Here is a 17,699-nt window from a genome sequence, read left to right as displayed (position 1 = left end):
CGCTGGGATCCACGCCCATGAACACACAGGAAAAGACCCGGGTACACGCTGCAGGTCACACAGACCCAGGCACACTGCGAAACGCAGGCACACACATCCATGCGCACACGGAACCGGACACGGGGACCCACGCACATGCCAGACAAACACACTCTCTGACCCGACCCGCCTCCCATCGCACACACACAACCGCACAGGACGCACCCGGCCGTGGGCTGGCGCACGCACGGTCACAGGCAGGGGCGCGCGCGCGCGCGCACGCACACACACACACAGACACAATTTGATCACACACGCGGGAGGCGCGGAACAGCGGCGACTGAGACTACGGTCAGAGGCGCCCCCGGCCCGGCGAGACGAGCGGAGCCCGGCTGGAGGCGGAGGGGAGGGGGCGCCGGTGGGGGCGGGGCGGGGGCCGGAGCCGCCCGAGCCTGGCGGGAGCTGGCACCTCTGCGCGCGGCTCTCGGGCCTCGCCTCCGCACCCCCCGCGCGCCTCCCGTGGGGCCCTCCCTCGCGCTGGTCCGCTCGCCCGGCCCCCGCCGCGGCCCCGGGGTGCAGGCAGGCGGCCGCGCCTGGCCCGCGGGACGGGGTGGAGGGGGGGCGGGGGGGCGGGGATCGGGGCCGGGCCGGGGCCGCGCCGCCTGCGATGCCGGGCGCCCGCCGCAGCCGCTGCCGCCGGAGCCCGGGATGGGGCGAGAGGCTGCGGCGGAAGCCAGCATCTCCCCGCCGGGGGCCCCGGGGGCCGCGGAGCCGCCGCCGCCGCTGCTGCCGCCGCTGCTGAGACCTGGCGGGCGATGGGTGAGTTGACCCTGGCGAATTGGGGCCCCGCGCCGCAGCCCCTCCATCACCGCACTCCCGGCCCTCCGCCTCCATCTCCGCGCCTCCTCCCCCGAGCTCACGGCCGCCCCTAGTCACGGCTCCCACAGCCCCCCTCCCTGAGCGTGACCTTTGGGGGCGGGGGCAGGAGCACTAGGGTGGGGGGTCGAGGTGGGGGGCCGAAGTGGGGAAGCGGATGCTGGGGCGGCTGCTCAGCGCTGGCGTCCCCTCCCCCAACCCGGCCGCTCTGCGGAGCTTTCCTTGGCCCTGGAGGGCAAAGCCTCATCCCCCGACCCCCAGTCCCCGGCCTGGGCGGGGGGCGACCCGGAGGCGCGAGGCTCGAGCCAGGCTTTGTGCGCTGCGCCCCCTGACAAACCTCCCGCGCGGCGCGGGGCTGGGGGTGGGAGGCCTCATCCGACCCCGGGCTGCGGTGGCGGAGGTGGCTGCGGAGGCCCAGGCGCAGTCAGGGTGCTGGGCGGGCGTGGAGGCCGGGACCAGGCAGAGGGGAGTGGGGAAAGAACCCCAACCCTTTCTGGCGGGGGAGGGCCCACTTTTTCCACTGTATTACCCAGGGTGGGGGAAGGAGCCTGATGGGGGGTGGGGGCGGCATAAATACCTGCAAACAGTGAGTTCTGGAACCAGGAGTGGTGAGGGGAGTGGCACCTGGATTGTGTTGTGGGGGGATGCCTAAGTTGGGGTGCCAAAGAAACAGCTAGTGGGACCTGAGGTGCGGTGACTCTTACAGCTTTGCCAGCCTTCCTAGAAGCCAGAGTGGGCCTTACCCCAGAGACATGGGTCCATGGTTTCCCAGCACTGCTGCTCTCCCCATCCCTAGAGCACTCCTCTTCCCTCCAGGGGCACCAGTCCAGATCTGCCTTGGTGGAGGAGTTGTGGGCACTGTCCCGGGCATTTACTAAAAATCCAGGCAATGGGCCAAGCCTGGGGATGGAAGGACGAGCAAGACGAGGGCCTCCCCAACCCCCCACCTGGAGGAGCTGGCAGTTCGGTGGGGCCATCAATGCTTCTGAGCTCTCAAGAGCTAGGCACAGGGGCCTAGGAAAGTTTGGAAAAGAGGCTGTCAGCCCAAGGGGGAACGAGAAGTTGCTTGAAGACATAAAAGGAAACTGAAAGGGTTTGCTTGGTAGAGAAAAGTGGGAAGGGCATTCTGGGCGAAGGGCGGGCATCAGAGATGTGAGTGCAGGGTGCGTGCTGAGAGCTGGAGGTGGGCTTGGTCAGGCACTGCCAGGGCCAGAATGCGAAGCCAGAGGAAGAGGGGAGCCAAGGCTGGAGGGAAGGGGGCCAGGTGGAGGCGAGATGGTAGGCCACACCAGGGAGCTGGCAGGAAGATAGTGGGCCAAGAGCTGACAGGGCTGGTATGGCGCCCCTGGCTCCACTGTGCGCCTCCTGAGGGTCCGCGTGGTGCCCCGGATGTGGTCAGGGTTGCAGGACCCACGTTGGTGATGCCATTTACTGTGGTGGTTGGAACACCTCAGGCTGGTCAGCTTTCTGAACCTCAGTTTCCACATCTGTTAAATGGGGAGAATCTGTCACAGGGTTGCGACGAGGACGGCAGGAGATGCTGCATTCAGGTACCCGGCACCCGAGAAGCACTTGGGAGGCCGGCTGCTGCGTTGGTGTTTTTACCTGTAAAACAGGGACATGGATTCCAGCTGGCGGGCCATGTCCCCTTCATGGGTGGCATTGAGGTCACGTGAGGGCTGGATGTGGCCAGGAGGTAGCCGAGGCCTGGGGGAACTGTGTGTTGGTGTCGTCCTTCTAGAAGGAGAGGGGAGTAGGGATGAGGAGTGACTGGGGGGGGCGGTCTGCACGGACAGCTTCCTGTTGCCCTCGTGGGCATCTACCGCCATGGCTGTCAGGGGACTCTGCTCCCCTAAGCCAAGGTCCCTTTGTTCCCCATACTGCATGGTGCACCCACTCCCGGTCAGCTCTAGTCTACCACATGGGGACCAGGGCTCCCTTCCAGAAGTTTCTTCAGATGGTCAGGCCAACAAACATGATGTACTCCTGTGAGGGGCACTGTGCCCAGCAGCCAGGTGGAGAGGACACAGGCTTTGCTCTCCGGAGGTTAGAATCTAGTTGGCAACCCTGGGCACCCATGGTCTACCTAACCTGTGCTGGCTGCTTGGGGTAGGGGCAGAGTCACAGTAACTGTGCCGGTGGCCCAGGTTCAGATGCCAATCCTGACACTTCTTACTGTGTGATGGTGGACTAGTGACTCAGCCTCTCTCTGCCTCAGTTTCTTTGTCTCTAAAATGGGGATGATGGGAGTTCCCGTCGTGGCACAGCAGAAACGAATCCGACTAGGAACCATGAGGGTGTGGGTTCGATCCCTGGCCTTGCTCAGTGGGTTAAGGATCTGGCGTTGCCATGAGCTGTGTAGGTCGAAGACCAGCTTGGATCCTGCGTTGCTGTGGCTGTGGCGTAGGCCAGCAGCTATAGCTTCGATTGGACCTCTAGCCTGGGAATCTCCATGTGCCATAGGTGTGTCCTGAGAAAGCAGAATAAATAAATAAATAAAATAAAACAGGGATGATGCAAAGTATTGCTATTTGAACTGCCTGGTTCACTTTCCAGTGAGTCTCCCCCATTTACGCTGCCCCCTCGGAGACTGCCTGGCCTGCCCCATGCTGTGCACTTCCCTGTGGACCTCCTGTCTGTCTGCGAGTCTCTGCTGCACTGAACCAGGACCTGAGCCCTAGGATGAGACACAAAATGAAAGCTTGTCGTTTGCCAGGACACTCTGGGTTTTATATCCATGTGCAACAAGCTGACTTGGCACACTGAAATTTCATTCTATTCCGCTGTATTTTTTTTTTTTTTTTTTTTTTTTTTTTGTAAAAGCAGTTAACTAGTCCCAGGAAAAATCTTTCAGTTATACACAGTTTTGTTTTTTGAAATGTCACAGCTCCATTAGTAATTTTGTCTTATTTTTCCAATTGATATAACAACTTTCAGAGCTCCTGTATTTGGAAACTTGGAAGGGCCCAGACTTTGAAGTAGTGTCCTGTTTTCACTGTTTTGTTGTGTTCTCAACTAAAGCTATATACAGCTTCTGGATTTAGCAAGCTTTATATAGCTTTAGTCCCCATGGGCAGGGGCCTGCCTTTCTGGACCCATGGCTTGGGCAGGGGCCGTGGCGTGCTGGTAGCTGGCTCTCTGATGAGTAGTTGGTGGCCAGTTTCCGTCATGTATATTTTCCTAGCAAGGCTGATATCGAGCTACCGACAGCTTAATCATCTCACAGTGGGAGTTGGTATAGCACCCAGGCATTCAGTAGGTGCTCAATAAATGACAATAGAACAAGGAGGAAAGGCCCCAGGTGCTCTTGGTCAGATAGACGTGGCAAGCTGCCTCATGATGCTCTAGCTGAGGAGGGCTTGCAGGGGGCGGCACTGACCAGGCTGAGGGTGGGGCGAGAGAGCACCCTGAGGAAGCACCCACAGGGAGGGAGGGCAGAGGAACTGCCCTGCCTCACTCCTCTCCAGCCTCTCCTCCCCTGGGCTCCCCACTCCCTTTTTTTTTTTTTTTTTTTTTTTGCTTTTTTTTAGGGCCCCACCTGCGGCCTATGGAGGTTCCCAGGCTAGGAGTCAATAGGAGCTGCAGCTGTCGGCCACAGCCACAGCCACATCCATGCCAGATCCGAGCCACATCTGCAACCTACACCACAGCTCATGGCAACGCCAGATCCTTAACCCACTGAGCGAGGCCAGGGATTGAACCCGCATCCTCATGGATACTAGTCGGGTTCTTTACTGCTGCGCCATGACAGGAACTCCATCCTATGGACTCCCCTTGACCTTGGCCTGGCCTTAGCACAGAATGGCTAAGCTGGACCCCAAGCTTTAGTCTGACAGAGCGCTGAGATGTGATCCAAACAGGCCCCAAACTTCAGACTCTGTTCTTTTGCATACACAGTTCTCTTTGCCTGATTGCCTGTTTATTCCCATCCCCCGAAATTCTGTCACTCATCAAAAGCCTTTTTATGTGCTGCCTCCTCCATGATGCCAGCGAACCCTCCACCCCCAATTACACAGACTTCTCTCCTTCTGCTGTCCTCCTGGCCTTCCAGTCCCTCACGGGTGCATACTGCCTGCCCATAAAAATATTAGTAGCTAGGAGTTCCCGTCGTGGCGCAGTGGTTAATGAATCCAACTAGGAACCATGAGGTTGCGGGTTCGATCCCTGGCCTCGCTCAGTGGGTTAAAGATCTGGCGGTTGCCATGAGCTGTGGTGTAGGTTGAAGACGCGGCTTGGATCCTGAGTTGCTGTGGCTCTGGCGTAGGCCGGCGGCTGCAGCTCCGATTCAGCCCCTAGCCTGGGAACCTCCATATGCCAAGGGAGCGGCCCTAGAAAAGGCAAAAGACAAAATATATATATATATATATATATGTATATATATATATATATATATTAGTAGCTAACATTTGTTGTGTCTCTACAGTACCCTGTGCAGAGGTGCCGTGTAAGCCCCTTTGCAAGCGGGAAAGTCGAGGGCACAGTGTCTTTTCAGTGCCAACCCATCCCCTGCATTTCAGCTCAAGCATGTGCGTCGTGGTCTCCCTGTTGCGGGCCCACAGAGTGCCACACTCGTTTCTTTAGCGTGTTTGTTGTGTGTTCCTGGTAGACGGTGAGCTCCACAGCCCTGCGGGAGCTCGAGGGAGCGAGTGCTTCTCAGCCTAGGGGGACGGCCCTGCTCTTCCACCCTTTCCTCCCCTTCTGCATCCCCGATGGGGGAGACTGGCCCTCCCGAGGGCAGCCTCACCTGCAGCAGGATGGTCACAGGGACCTTTTCCCCGGAAGGGGAAAGTGAGGCTTCAAGAGAGGGTGGGAACTTTCCAAGGGCTGGGAGCAGGTCTGGCAGCAGAAGGGTCGTGGACCACCCTTCTGCGGTCTAGAATGGGCAGACAAGAGGGCCCAGGATCCAGGAAGGTAGCAGGACCCGAAACTGCTTGTCCTTGCACTACCGAAATTCCCCTGTTGGCTCCCTTATTTTCATCTTTTCTGTAAAAGTAAAACTGGAACAATAGGAATCGTTCACATACCTAAATACGCTGTTGTTTTATGAATTTGAAGCTTATTTGGCAAAAGACTTTGGTTCCCACTAAAGTGGGACCCCTGGGAATGGGGTGGGGTACAGGCTGAAGGCCAGGGCAGAAAGCAGGGGTCTGTGCTCTGACACGGGGCCTCCTGAGGGCCTGCCCTGTGGGTGCCCTCTCTAGGCAGGCCAGGAACTTCCCAGAAGGAGCCGGCCAGACAGGGTCAGCGTGAGGAAGAGTGGCCAGGGGCAGCCTCAGATTCTGGTTGACAGAGACCCATGATGGAGGGCTTTCCAGGCTCTTTCCCCCAACCTTGACCTCTGAGTCATAATCTGCAGCTGTTTATGGAGCACTTACTATTGCTGGGCGCCGGGCCAAGCACTTTGTCTGCATTGTCTCAGAGACGCCTCCTACCTTCCCTCGAGGTGGGTACTATTATTATCCCATTGGGTAGTTTGAGGGGGCCTGGGGCCCAGGGCTGGAAGTGGCAGGACTGGGGTTATATCCAGCCAGGAGGACCCCAAAGCTTGATGGGGCTGCCTGTCTAGGGCCCCTCGGTCACCCAGAGGTGATGGATCTTGGAGGCCTGGACGCCCGAGACAGCTACCTCACCCGTGTCCTGACCTCCAGGCTGACCTCCTCAGGGCTCTGGTGCCACTTCCTTCCCACAGGCCTGGGACCCTGACCCAGGAAGGCCTGCTCAGCCTCACCTGGGCCAATAGGCCCCACCCCACTGCGCTGAGAGCAAGGGCTGGAAACCCAGTTTTGAAGATGCTGGAGTTCTTGGTGGCCTCGTGGGTTAAGGATCTGGCGTTGTTGCTGCTGTGGCTCGGGTCACTGATGTGGCATGGAACCCCTGGCCACATGGGTTCTGGCCTGGAACCCATTTCGATCCCTGGCCTGGAAATTGCATGCCAATGATGTGGCCCCCCAAAAAAAGAATAGGAAAAGGAAAGGCTGTCGTGGGGATTCAGAGGCCCGTGGACTCCGAGAACCACTCCCGGCCCCATGAATTCCCTGACCCCTTGCCCTCTGGGACCCAGTTCCCTGTGACTCAGCTCCTTCCCCCTTTTCTTCCCCCACTTTTTTTCGCCACCTTGCATCATATGGAATTCCCGGGCCAGGGATCAGATCCGAGCAGCTGTGGCAACATTGGATCCTTAACCTTAACCCACTGTGCGGGGCTGGGGATCAAACCTGTGTCTCAGCACGGCAGAGATGCTGCCTATCCTGTTGCATCACAGTGAGAACTCCATCAGCCCCCTCCTTTGCTCTCATCCTCTGCTCCCAGCTTCCCTCCCCCCTCCCCCTCCCCCAGTTCTGCACACACCATTGCTTCCCCCCACCCCCAACTGCTTGTATCCGGGCACCTGCTGCTGCTGCCTCCCCTGGGAAACAGGTCCTGGGCTGGCTGTGGACCCCCTGAGCTTGCCTAGTATTCTGGGCAGATCCGTCGTGGCTGTCCTCCCTTGTCACTGAGGGCCCGGCACACGGTCTGGGTGAATGGTGGTGGCCGGGGAAGGGGAGCCTGGGAGAACTGCCCATTAAGTGGGGAAGACTGGCTCTTGGGCTGGGCACACAGGCACTCTCGGGGGGCGGGGGGCACTATGCCTCATGCAGAGAGGCCCTTGAGAAATATTTCTCAAGTATTTGTTGAATGGAAATTTTGAGACGGAAGGTGAGGGTCCCTTCCGGAAACAAGGCAAATGGGCTGATTTAGGAGAAGACTTGAGAAGCTGCCTTTCCGACCATCGCCCAGCACTGCGAATGTTCCTGGTCGCTGCGCCATTTAGGGCCCGGGTGGGAGGGCGGTGCCTGATTTCATTGCATTTCTTTTGGGGGAGAGGGGTGGCTTAAACAACAAACAGTTATTTCTTACAGTTGTGGGATTTCATTTCAAACATCTCAGGGGCGATGCCCCAGCTCCCCGACCCAGACTAGAAATCCAGGTGCCGGCTTTCTCCTCAGGCCGTTTCTGGTGCTGCCCTTCCTTCTGTCCAGCCCTTCCCGCCCCTCCTGACTCATCGTTTAAGCCTCCTCCAGGAAGCCACGCCTCCCCTCTACCCCCCTGTGAGACTGATCCTCTTCCCAGGGATGTCTGTCTGTCCATCCCCCTGGGACGAGAACCTTGCACCAGGCAGGTCTGTGGAGGGCCTGGCGGGATGCCGGGGGAGAGCATAGGGAAGGTGGGATGGGGGGCTGGGGGGAGGTCACCAGGGCCAGCAGTGGGGCTTGCTCTGCCGTCCCCTGTGTCTGGGTGGGACAGGAGGGAATTGTGGGAAAGACCAAGGGGCCTCCCGATGTGGCTTCTGGAAGCCACTGTAGGGTACAACCCAGCCAGGTGGCTGTCACTTCAGCCCAGAGAGGGGGCCCTACTGGGGAGCCCTGAGGCCACGTGGCCTGCTGAACCTGCCCATTTCACGAGGGAACATCGAGTCCCAGGGCACTCAGGACTGACCAGACCTTTGTGGTCTGTGGCAGGAGAGCCCAGGACTATGGGGCTGCACCCTATCTCGACTCCCTGTCCCAAGCTGGAGCACTTCTCAGTGGGGCCCAGGTCAGGTCTGGGAGTGGATGAGAACGAGGCAGGGAGAGCAGAGTCCCCAGGGCTCAGGTCTGCCCTCTGATCTTCCGATGTGGGTAATAAAGCTCCTTAGAAAAAGTGTGAGTTGCCCCACAGCTGGCAGGAAATCCATGTTGATGGTTCATTCCAGCAAAAAAAAAAAAAAAAAAAAAAAAAAAGTGTGCAGGAAAAAAGTCTAAAATGTTAGCCCAGGGGGTGGCGGGATGGTGAGTGCTGTGGTCCTGGTTCCTTGACTGTGATTTCCAGATTTCCTAGAATGTATGAGAAACCTTTACAACCAGAAAGATGAAGTTATACTGAAAAGAGAGAGGTAAGAAAAGGTGCCCTGAGAACAGCCAGCCTAGGAGTGCCCGATGGGGCTCAGTGGAAACGAATCTGACTAATATCCATGAGGACACAGGTTCTATCCCTGGTCTCGATCATGGGTTAAGGATCCGGCATTGCCATGAGCCACGGTGTGGCTTGGATCCCACGTTGCTGAGACTGGGGCGTAGGCCAGTGGCTATAGCTCTGATTCGACCCCTAGCCTGGGAACCTCCATATGCTGCAGGTGCGGCCCTAAAACAAACAAACAAACAAAAAAACAAAAAAGAAAGAAAAGAAAAAGAACAGCCAGCTCTCCATTTGTTTGGTTCTAGGCTCACTGGGCGGCCTCCAGAGGGTCTCAAGGTGGGACTTGCCAGGCCCCCAGGCACATCCCCAGAACAGGTGCCCCTGTGGCAGACCGCTTGTGTTTCTCTCGTTCCTGGAAATTGAGTCAGTGAGAATCTAGGCCTGAGGCTACTGGGATGTAGCGCCCCAAGAATTCCACCCAAACCTCTGACCACCTTCCTATGCACCTGTCTGACTTTTTCCTCTCTTCCCCCACGCACCCCACATCTCAGCCTGGGGACTGTTGCTGTGCTGGGCCCTATACCTGGAGAGCCAGCCCACTCCACCCTGGGTGCCTCCATCCACCCAAGAAGCCATTCCTGCCCCTTCCAGCCAGAGGTGGCCCCAGGGCTACGGGCTCCCCCGAAGCCTGCCCCGAATGCCCTGTGGGTGTGCGCTGCTGTTGACTGCCTTTCCAGCAGTCCTCCTGCCAGCACTGCTCGAGTTCCGCTGTGGTAATAGTATCCCTCGTCACAGCTGAGCCCTCATTCGGGGGACACAATCTCTGTCTCCCCCACGGCCCCTGACTCTGTCCCCGGTACAGAGCACTCATTCATTCATTCAGCACTTAATCACCGAGTGCCTGCTGTGTGCCAGGGCTGGGCTAGGGGCCAGGGCGCAGACCTGCTGGCTGCAGGGGGGATCGTGTCTGTGTTTGGGGACGTACGTTTTGCACACATCCTGGGTGTGCGCGCACAGCACGAGCACCTCTGTCATCTGAGTGTGTGTCCCTTAGGCTGTGCCTGTGTGTAGTCTTGCCAGCCTTGAGCATGCTGATTCATTCAGCAAGTGGCTGTTGAGCACCTTCCAAGGAAGTGCCAGGTCATGACCCTGAAGGTGAGTGTCCCAGGGTCTTTGCCCTTGGGAAGTGTCCATCTTGTGTGGCCTTCGCAGTGCCGATTGGCAGGGATGGGGGCCAGCGGAGGTGGGGTGGTCAGGTTGGCATCCTGGAGAGTTGGGGAGAAGGGTTGGGGAGTCTTCCTGCCCTGCTGTGAGTGCGCTCTCTGATCCCCCCATGGCCCTGGGACCCAAGCTGGCACTCCTTGCTGGTCTCACTGCGCTCAAGTCCCCGGAAGGCTGGTGGGGCTGGAGCTTGGGGTCGCCGCTGTGAGTGCTGCTGCTGCTTCTGGGAGCAGAATACAGTGCTCTGAAGAGGAAGCCTGTTGGCTGGAGAGCCCAGCCTACATTCCTTTCTACAAGAGGAGAGCCTGGGGACCAGATCCCAAAACACAGCACCTAGAAAGTAGAACGCCTCCATTCAGACCAGAGAAGCTGGAATACGGAATTCCGAGTGGGGAAATGGAGCAGCAACCCTAGAGTGCTGCCTCCTGGAACGTGGAAGGTGGATGCTGGCCGGCGCTGGAAGATCAAATTCATACCCCCAGGGCTCAGAGGTCCAGAGTGGGAAGCTGAGGCCCAGAGAGGATGGGGAGGTCCTGTGTCTTGGTGGGCAGCAGTGGGCACGTGTGTGGTCGCTGCCGAGCCGGGCCCTTCCGTGGCCTGCCGGTACCTGACCTTGGGCAAAACCTGGCCCTGCTGTACGTCTTTCCTCGTCTGTGAAGTGGGCTTGTGAAGATGAGATGAAGCACATCCCTAGGAATGCTGCTCTTGGTGCCCAGGGTCTCCGGGGAGGTTAGTGGCTGAGACCAGGACCCCCCACCTGTAACGACTTCCTAATCTGTGCTGGTTCTGTCGCTGCTGTTTCATTCCCTCTCTCCTGCTGCACAGGCTGTGGGAAGTTTGAGCACTTGCGGGCCTGTTCCAGAACGCTCTCTGGATCCAGCAGGCGGGAAGGACTAAGGAATTAAAAGCAGCAATAGATTGGTGGCTCCCATGAAATTAAGGAGCAGGGGCCCGGCGCCTGCAGCACTGGGTGACGGCGAAGACTTTCTGAGAGTCCCTGGTGGGGACATTAGGTCCTGACCCAAGGGAGCTGTGGCCCTTCCTAGACAGGGGTGGACAGGGAGGAATCAGGGAGGGAAGAAAGCAAAGTCCTATTGTTCAGTGTCACGGAGGCTCACCAGGTGCCCAGAGCCACGAGCCAGCCAGCTATGCACCTGCTCCGTCAGGACCGCTCCCAGCAGGAGCTTAAGTGTGGCGCTCAGGTTTCCAGGTCGCAGGAGCTGCAGGCTCTGGGCCCGGGCGCAGCCCCAAACCCCTCGGAGGACCCAGCAGGCGGGTGTTAGCGGCGCCCTTTATGCCTCCACAGACAGGCCTGGGAGACAGTAGGAGTTTTGCTTGGGGTCTCAGAGCTCTGAGTGGCAGAGCCAGGGTTCAAGCCCATTTCCCCCTCAGCAGTGGTTCGTGGAGCACCTACTGTGTGCCAGGCATGGTGCTGGGCACTCAGCACGCAGCATGAACGGCACAGTGGCGAGGATCCTAACCTGCTTGAAGCTGTGGCTTCATTTTCCATCTTCCTTCCCGTGCCTCCCCCGGCCCGGCCGCCAGCCGTCCTGTTGCTCGGGCGCTCTGAAGGCTGGGGCCGTTTCCTGGGTCGCACTTCACCCTGTCGACCTGTGGAAGGGCCGCTTAGGACTCACATAGCTGAGTCACTTCGCTGGGACACGCAGAGCCCGAGGCCCTACTGCTGGCAGTTCCCAGCCACAGACCAGGCCTGAGAGCCCCGCGGCCTTGACCTAGAGGTGCAGGTGTGGGCCTGTGGGGAGGGGCTCTCGGGCACCAGGTCTGATTTACGTCGTCCCCCTCGAAGGACCCCGGAGAGGGTTACTCCAGACAGAAAGAGTGAATGCCTTGCCAGGGGTGGACTTGGACGTGGGGCCAGGCGGTAGAGGCGCTGTTTGGGGGTCTCTCTGAGCCCCCAACTTCTCATCCGTGGCCAGCCTCTGCTCCCGCCCCCAGAGAGCCCCTCAGGCCTGCCTCCTCCCACCTCCTCCCCCCCCAGGGGTGGTGCAGGTGAATGGCTGGGTTCTCTGCCGGCCAGATTCGGATTCAGACCCAGGTCTCCCAGTCCTCCCCCACCCCTGGCCCCCACTTTGGCTGGGACACGGGGTCCTCTCAGTGGAGAGTGGACTTCCGAGGTCCGCATGTCCCCTCTACTTCCCACTGGAATGCCCTGCAGTCCCTTGGGAGGCAGGGCACAGTTCATGGTGACTTCCGCTACCTGGAGAGGGAGCAGGGCGAGGCCCCAAGCGGAGCTGGGCTGGTGGTTTACTGAGCATGGAGCACGGACAGGCCCCTCCCTTGGGAGCCAGAAACCCCGCTGCTCCCACCTCCTCAGCACCTGGCTCTGGGGAGTGGCATCTGCAGGGTGGGGCTGCCTCCCTCTGCGGCTCGGTTTGTACCTGTGTGAGGACGCTGGGGCCCCGTGAAGGGAGGCCACCCAGCTAAGAAGAGGTGGAGCCAGGAAACCAGCCCCAGTGGAGGGCAGAGGTGGGTAAAGGTTAGGAAGCCTGGCGCAGCAGCTCAGACAGGACACTGCCTTACCTGGCAGGCCACCCCAGGACCCAAGGTAGGTACCATGTCAGGAGAGAGGGCTGGGCCTGGTGTGGGGGGCAGGGAGGAGCCAGGCACAGACCAAGGCAGGGTAGGTGGCGGGGAGCGGGAGGCCCCAGGGTCAGGGTCCCTCGGGCTCTGAACCTGTTTCCTCAGCGGTGATAGCGATGGGGGCTGATGTCAGCGTAGAAAGGGGCTAATGACAGAGCGAAAGGCGTTCCGCTGTGGCACAAGGGGATCGAGGACATCTCTGGAGCTCTAGGACACAGGTTCAGTCTCCAGCCTGGCACAGTGGGTTAAAGAATGTGGTGCTAAAGCAGCTGGGGCGTAGCTCACAATTGCAGCTCAGATCTGATCCCTGGTCCGGGAGCCCCAGATGCCGAGGGGCAGCCATAAAAGAAAGAAAAAAAAGAGAGCTCAGGCACGTAGTGCATCTGCCAGAAGGGTTGGGATAGGTCTCAGGTGGGCCAGGGGTTACAGGTTGGTGAGGGGTAGCCGTGGGCGTGGGGATTTGAGTGTCCCCAGGCCATGGGGCCAGGCTCAGCTGGCGAACTGCAAGCAAAGAGAAACCACTGAGTGGTAGGTGCAGTTGGTGTGGGACCCTCCCTCCCTGTCTCTGAGTTCCGGGCCAGCAGGGCTTGGGGCAGAAATCATGGGGAAAGTGGGGGTATAAGTTGAAGAGAGGGGTGGACTTCCTGGTGGCACAGTGGGTGAAGGATCGAGCGTTGTCAGTGCTGTGTTTCGGGTTGCAGCTGTGGCTCAGGTTCGATCCCTGGCTCCGGGGAACTCACATGTGCCACGGACACGGCCCCCCGCCAAAAAGGTAAATTGAGGCCAGCTTAAAGAGATGAGGGACTGCAGTTTGGGACAAGCCACAAGCAAACTGCGGCAAGCTGCAAGCGAGTCTCTTGGGAGTTGGGGCAGGTTGTATTTAGGGACAGGGAATGAATGGAGAGGAGAGAGTTCTGTCAGCCTGTTAAAATCGGAAGCCAACAGAGACCAGCCTTGAAAACCTTGAGCAGACAGAATCCATCTGTCACACAGACAAAGCTCAGTCCCGCCTGCTTTGCGAGATCAGCTCCCCCGCCCCCATCTTCCATGCTGCCGCTGGCAGAACTTTCCAAGGTGGTTGATAGAGAGGCAACCTTTGATCCACCTCCCAATCCGAGAAAATTCCAACACTATTAGTTTTCTGTTCATCAGGCATTTACAGAACATCAAGGGTTTTTGTTTGTTTGTTTGTTTTTGTTTTTGTTTTTTAAGGGCTGCACCTGTGACATATAGATGTTCCCAGGCTAAGGGTCGAATTGGAGCTGCCACTGGCAGCCTACACCACAGCCACAGCAATTCAGAATCTTGGGATCTGAGCCACGTCTGCAGCCTACACCACAGCTCATGGAAATGCCAGCTCCTTAACCCACTGAGCCAGGCCAGGTATCGAACCCGCAAACTCATGCAAACTAGTTAGTTCCTAAATCTGCAGAGTGAGCTGTAAGGGGAACTCCCAGAAAATCAAGTCTTATATTTCCTAAGTTTTGTGTCTCTGAGAATGCATGTATGAGAATCTCCAGTTTACATGCTCTGGTTCTTGCTTAGATTGAAAATCTTTCACAGTTGCCTTGGGAATTGCTGACCCAAGAGGCTGCTGACCAGTATGGGGGGCCCAGGCTTCTGGTCACCCCTGAGAGGCTGCACATGCCCCACACCAGACCCTGGGCCCTGGCTTTGTGGCCATTGCCCTGGGGATTCTCAGCGCACAGGTTTCTGTGCCCTTGGCCCTGCCCCTCAGCTTCACACGGGCCCCTCCCCCAGGCTTGGCTCTGCTCCTGCCCTTCCTCCTCCCAGGACTTTGCCCAGGTCCTGACTTCAGCCCCCTCTCTGCCCCAGGATCCATCCCTCCTCCCATTCCTTCAGTCGCCTAATGTTCAGCAGGTGCTCCCCACCATGGCCCAGGTGCCTGGCTGGGTGCCTCAGGCTGCCTCCTTGCCCCCTCGCCCCCTCGGTCCCTTGTCGAAGCGCCTCGGGTGTCCACTGTGCATGCTCTCCCCTTGGCTCCTCCACTACTCCTGCGGGGCTGGTGCAGTGGGCCTGGCTCCCTGCCTCTTCTCCACAGCCTGTCTAAAGCCCTGTGCAGCCAGGGCAGGAGCCACTAGCTCACCTGGCTATTAAAGCTGATATTTAAATTATTAATTCATTCCTCAGTGGCCCCTGTCCGCTTCGAGTGTTGAGTAGCCGCGTGTGGCCAGTGGCTGGTTCCAAGCTGACAGGTTGCTTCACTCAGAGCCCTCAGTGGCCTGGGGCTGAGGCTAGTGTCTCCTCCTCCCACCCCCCTGGGAGGCTCTGGGTCTCAGCCCTGGAGAGCAGTGGGTTTGCACAGGTGAGCAGAGGAATGCACTGCAAGTTGCTTTACTCTCTAAGCCTCTGGTTCCTCATCTGTAAAACTGGAATAATACGAATTATCTGTGAAGATGGCTGTGACAGTTAAGAAGAGGTGACCCGCACACCCCCAGCTGACAGCTGGCACATATTTTAGTGGATGATAAGCGGTGACCATTGTGTTAATGTAAATAAGGCAAGCCGGAGGCAGCTCTCACGGCAGGGTGACAACAGCTGCGAACCTCTGTGCTGGACGGTGGGAGCCACTGCAGCCTTCCTTCTGAGCACAGCCACCCATTGGCTGCCGCTTGAGGATGACTGTTTAGCCTCCATTGCAGTCCAGTAGGACCTTCTGGGATGGTGGGAATGTTCTGTCTTCATTGCCCAGGAGCTTCCGGAGGCCAGAAGCTGATGATCTGGGCGGGCCAGTGACTGGTGGGAAAGGGAGAGGAGGCCCCAGGGAGCCGAGGCGGGTCCTAGCCTTGGAACCAAGGCACATGCTAGCCACTCTGGGAATGTTCTCAAGCAGCTGGGATCAGGCAGATGTGGGAGGGGTTTGGAGGAAGGAGAGAGGCCAGGGCGCCAAGGGGCTGGTTGTGGAGTAGGGGAGGTGGTGGGCTTTGCCATGGAAAGGGCTCCCTGTCGTGGCGCAGTGGTTAATGAATCCGACTAGGAACCATGAGGTTGTGGGTTCGGTCCCCGCCCTTGCTCAGTGGGTTAATGATCCGGCGTTGCCGTGAGCTGTGGTGTAGGTCGCCGACGCGGCTCGGATCCTGCGTTGCTGTGGCTCTGGCGTAGGCTGGCGGCTACAGCTCCGATCAGACCCCCTAGCCTGGGAACCTCCATATGCCGCGGGAGCGGCCCAAGAAATAGCAAAAAGACAAAATAAAAAGAAAGGGCTCCCAAGCTTGGGCATTGGACTGAGCTTCCAGCCAGGCCCCCGCCCTGGAGTCAGGCCAGCAGAGAGTGAGGCCCAGATCCTTACACCCAGGGACATGGCCCAGGTGCCCCGTCTGCCGCCCAGTGTAACTCCGCCTCGCCTCTCTGGGTCTGGGTTTCATTATCTGTGTGTGGGGAGAGCGGCAGCTGCCCCCCTTTCCCCACTCCATGGTGAACACATTTTTCCAGGACCTTCTGGTCACCTGGGCAGATGGAGTCCTTGGCTAAGGGCTGGCCCCCTTGAGCTGATTCCCTTTCTCTGAGGAGCCCCCCAGGAGCACAATTCCTGGGGACTGAGGGTCATGGTACACCAGACCCTCCCTCAGCCAAGCCATTTGTGTTTAGCCTGGGGCAGGACTCCCAGATCCGCAGCCCCACTGGGCTCCAGGTCTACCTGCGGGGAGGTGTAGGGTGCTTGGGGAGTCTTGATTTCCATCTGCTTCATTCCCACAAGCCCTGCGTGGCTGAGCGAGTAGCTTAATCTCTTGAAGCCTCCATTTCTTCATCTGCAAAATGGAGACACATGTACCTTCCTTCTGGGTTGGCCCCATGAGTCAGCTTCTGATTTTTCTCCAGCCCTTGCATCTGGCTCATGGCAGGCTCTTGGTAAATGTCCGCCAGCAGCTGATGATGCGCTGGCTGTAGAGTGACCGCTGTGTGTAGACTTGTCCTTTGTGGAGTCTGTTTGATGGATATGAACTGAAGGAATGAATAAAATAATGAGAGATGAAGGAATAAAAACAGCATCAGCTGTTTCTCACGCCTTGCCGGACCTCTGGAATCCATCACATTCTGTATCCACCTCCTCTGCCCGTATTTCCATGAGGGATCATGGAACCTCATGTTGGAACGATCCTTATTTAGTTCTGGAGTCGAGGGGGATGTGGCTGCTGTCCTCTCATCCCTGAAACGCTGATTGGCTCTGCTGGGAAAGAACCTGGAAGTAGCAGCGAAGCTCCAGGGAGTCTTATTTAAGCCAATAGGAAGAAGAATTTCCAGCAGTCCAAGTGGCCTGGGATGGGCAGCACTAAGAATTGGATAAGCAGAGGCCAGATAGGCACTTGGCAGGGGCACTGGCCTGAGATCAAGGTTTGGACAGTTTTTTTGTTTTTGTTTTTATTTTTATTTTTTTGTCTTTTTGCCATTTCTTGGGCACTCCCACGGCATATGGAGGTTCCCAGGCTAGGGATTGAATCGGAGCTGCAGCTGCTGGCCTATGCCAGAGCCACAGCAACACGAGATCTGAGCCACGTCTGCTACCTACACCACAGCTCATGGTAACGCCAGATCCTTAACCCACTGAGCAAGGCTAGCGGTTTCTAGTCGGATTCGTTAACCATTGAGCCATGACGGGAACTCCTAGACAGTATTCTTATTCCAGTGTCCTTCAAACCTCGGGAGAGTCTGGCCCTCCATGGGGCTTCAGATTTCCCAGTTCTGGCCTAAATTCTGAAAGCTAGATGAGTTGCAGAGATTGTCTTGCAGGGTGATGGGTGACAGTCAGTAGTAAGCAGCCCCCCAGGTGGCCCTGTCCTTTAACAATGCTGTCCAGGCAAGGCCTGGCATATTTAGTCAGTTGATCTGCATTTGGTCATTTGGCAGGAAACCCAACTGGAAGGAAAGAAACAGGCATTTTTAGAGCAGTTACAAAGTGCCAGGGTCCACCCAAGATGCCTTGACACTGTGACTCATCCACGTCTCCCACAGGACTGCAGGGAGAGGGTATCTTCTATATCTGAGGGGACTGAGGCTCAGAGAGGGCAACTAACTTGCCTAAGGGCACACAGCTAGGAGGTTACAGCTCCGGGATTCAAATCGAATCC

General features: G+C 58.1%; 1 protein-coding gene across 2 annotated transcripts in view; it reads left to right on the top strand.

The window, feature by feature from the left end:
• The first annotated feature begins 619 nt into the window (after positions 1-619).
• Positions 620-17,699, top strand: part of MGAT3 (beta-1,4-mannosyl-glycoprotein 4-beta-N-acetylglucosaminyltransferase) — a 29,170-nt gene continuing 12,090 nt past the window's right edge. Inside the window, exon 1 of one of the 2 annotated variants that reach the window (XM_021091473.2) lies at positions 620-798. The gene's annotated coding sequence lies outside the window, so the exon portion shown is untranslated. Of the gene's footprint in view, positions 799-12,484; positions 12,578-17,699 lie in introns of those variants that run through there. The other variant, XM_013997511.3, reaches the window with a different exon arrangement.

Source organism: Sus scrofa, chromosome 5 (genome assembly GCF_054392235.1).
Source record: "Sus scrofa isolate SSC_HxYL_T2T_F1_AM1 chromosome 5, Sscrofa_HxYL_maternal_Yorkshire_Landrace_v2.0, whole genome shotgun sequence".
Lineage (NCBI taxonomy): Eukaryota > Metazoa > Chordata > Mammalia > Artiodactyla > Suidae > Sus > Sus scrofa.
Note: the sequence above shows the minus strand (reverse complement) of the source record. Positions and strands in the feature narration are given on the sequence as shown.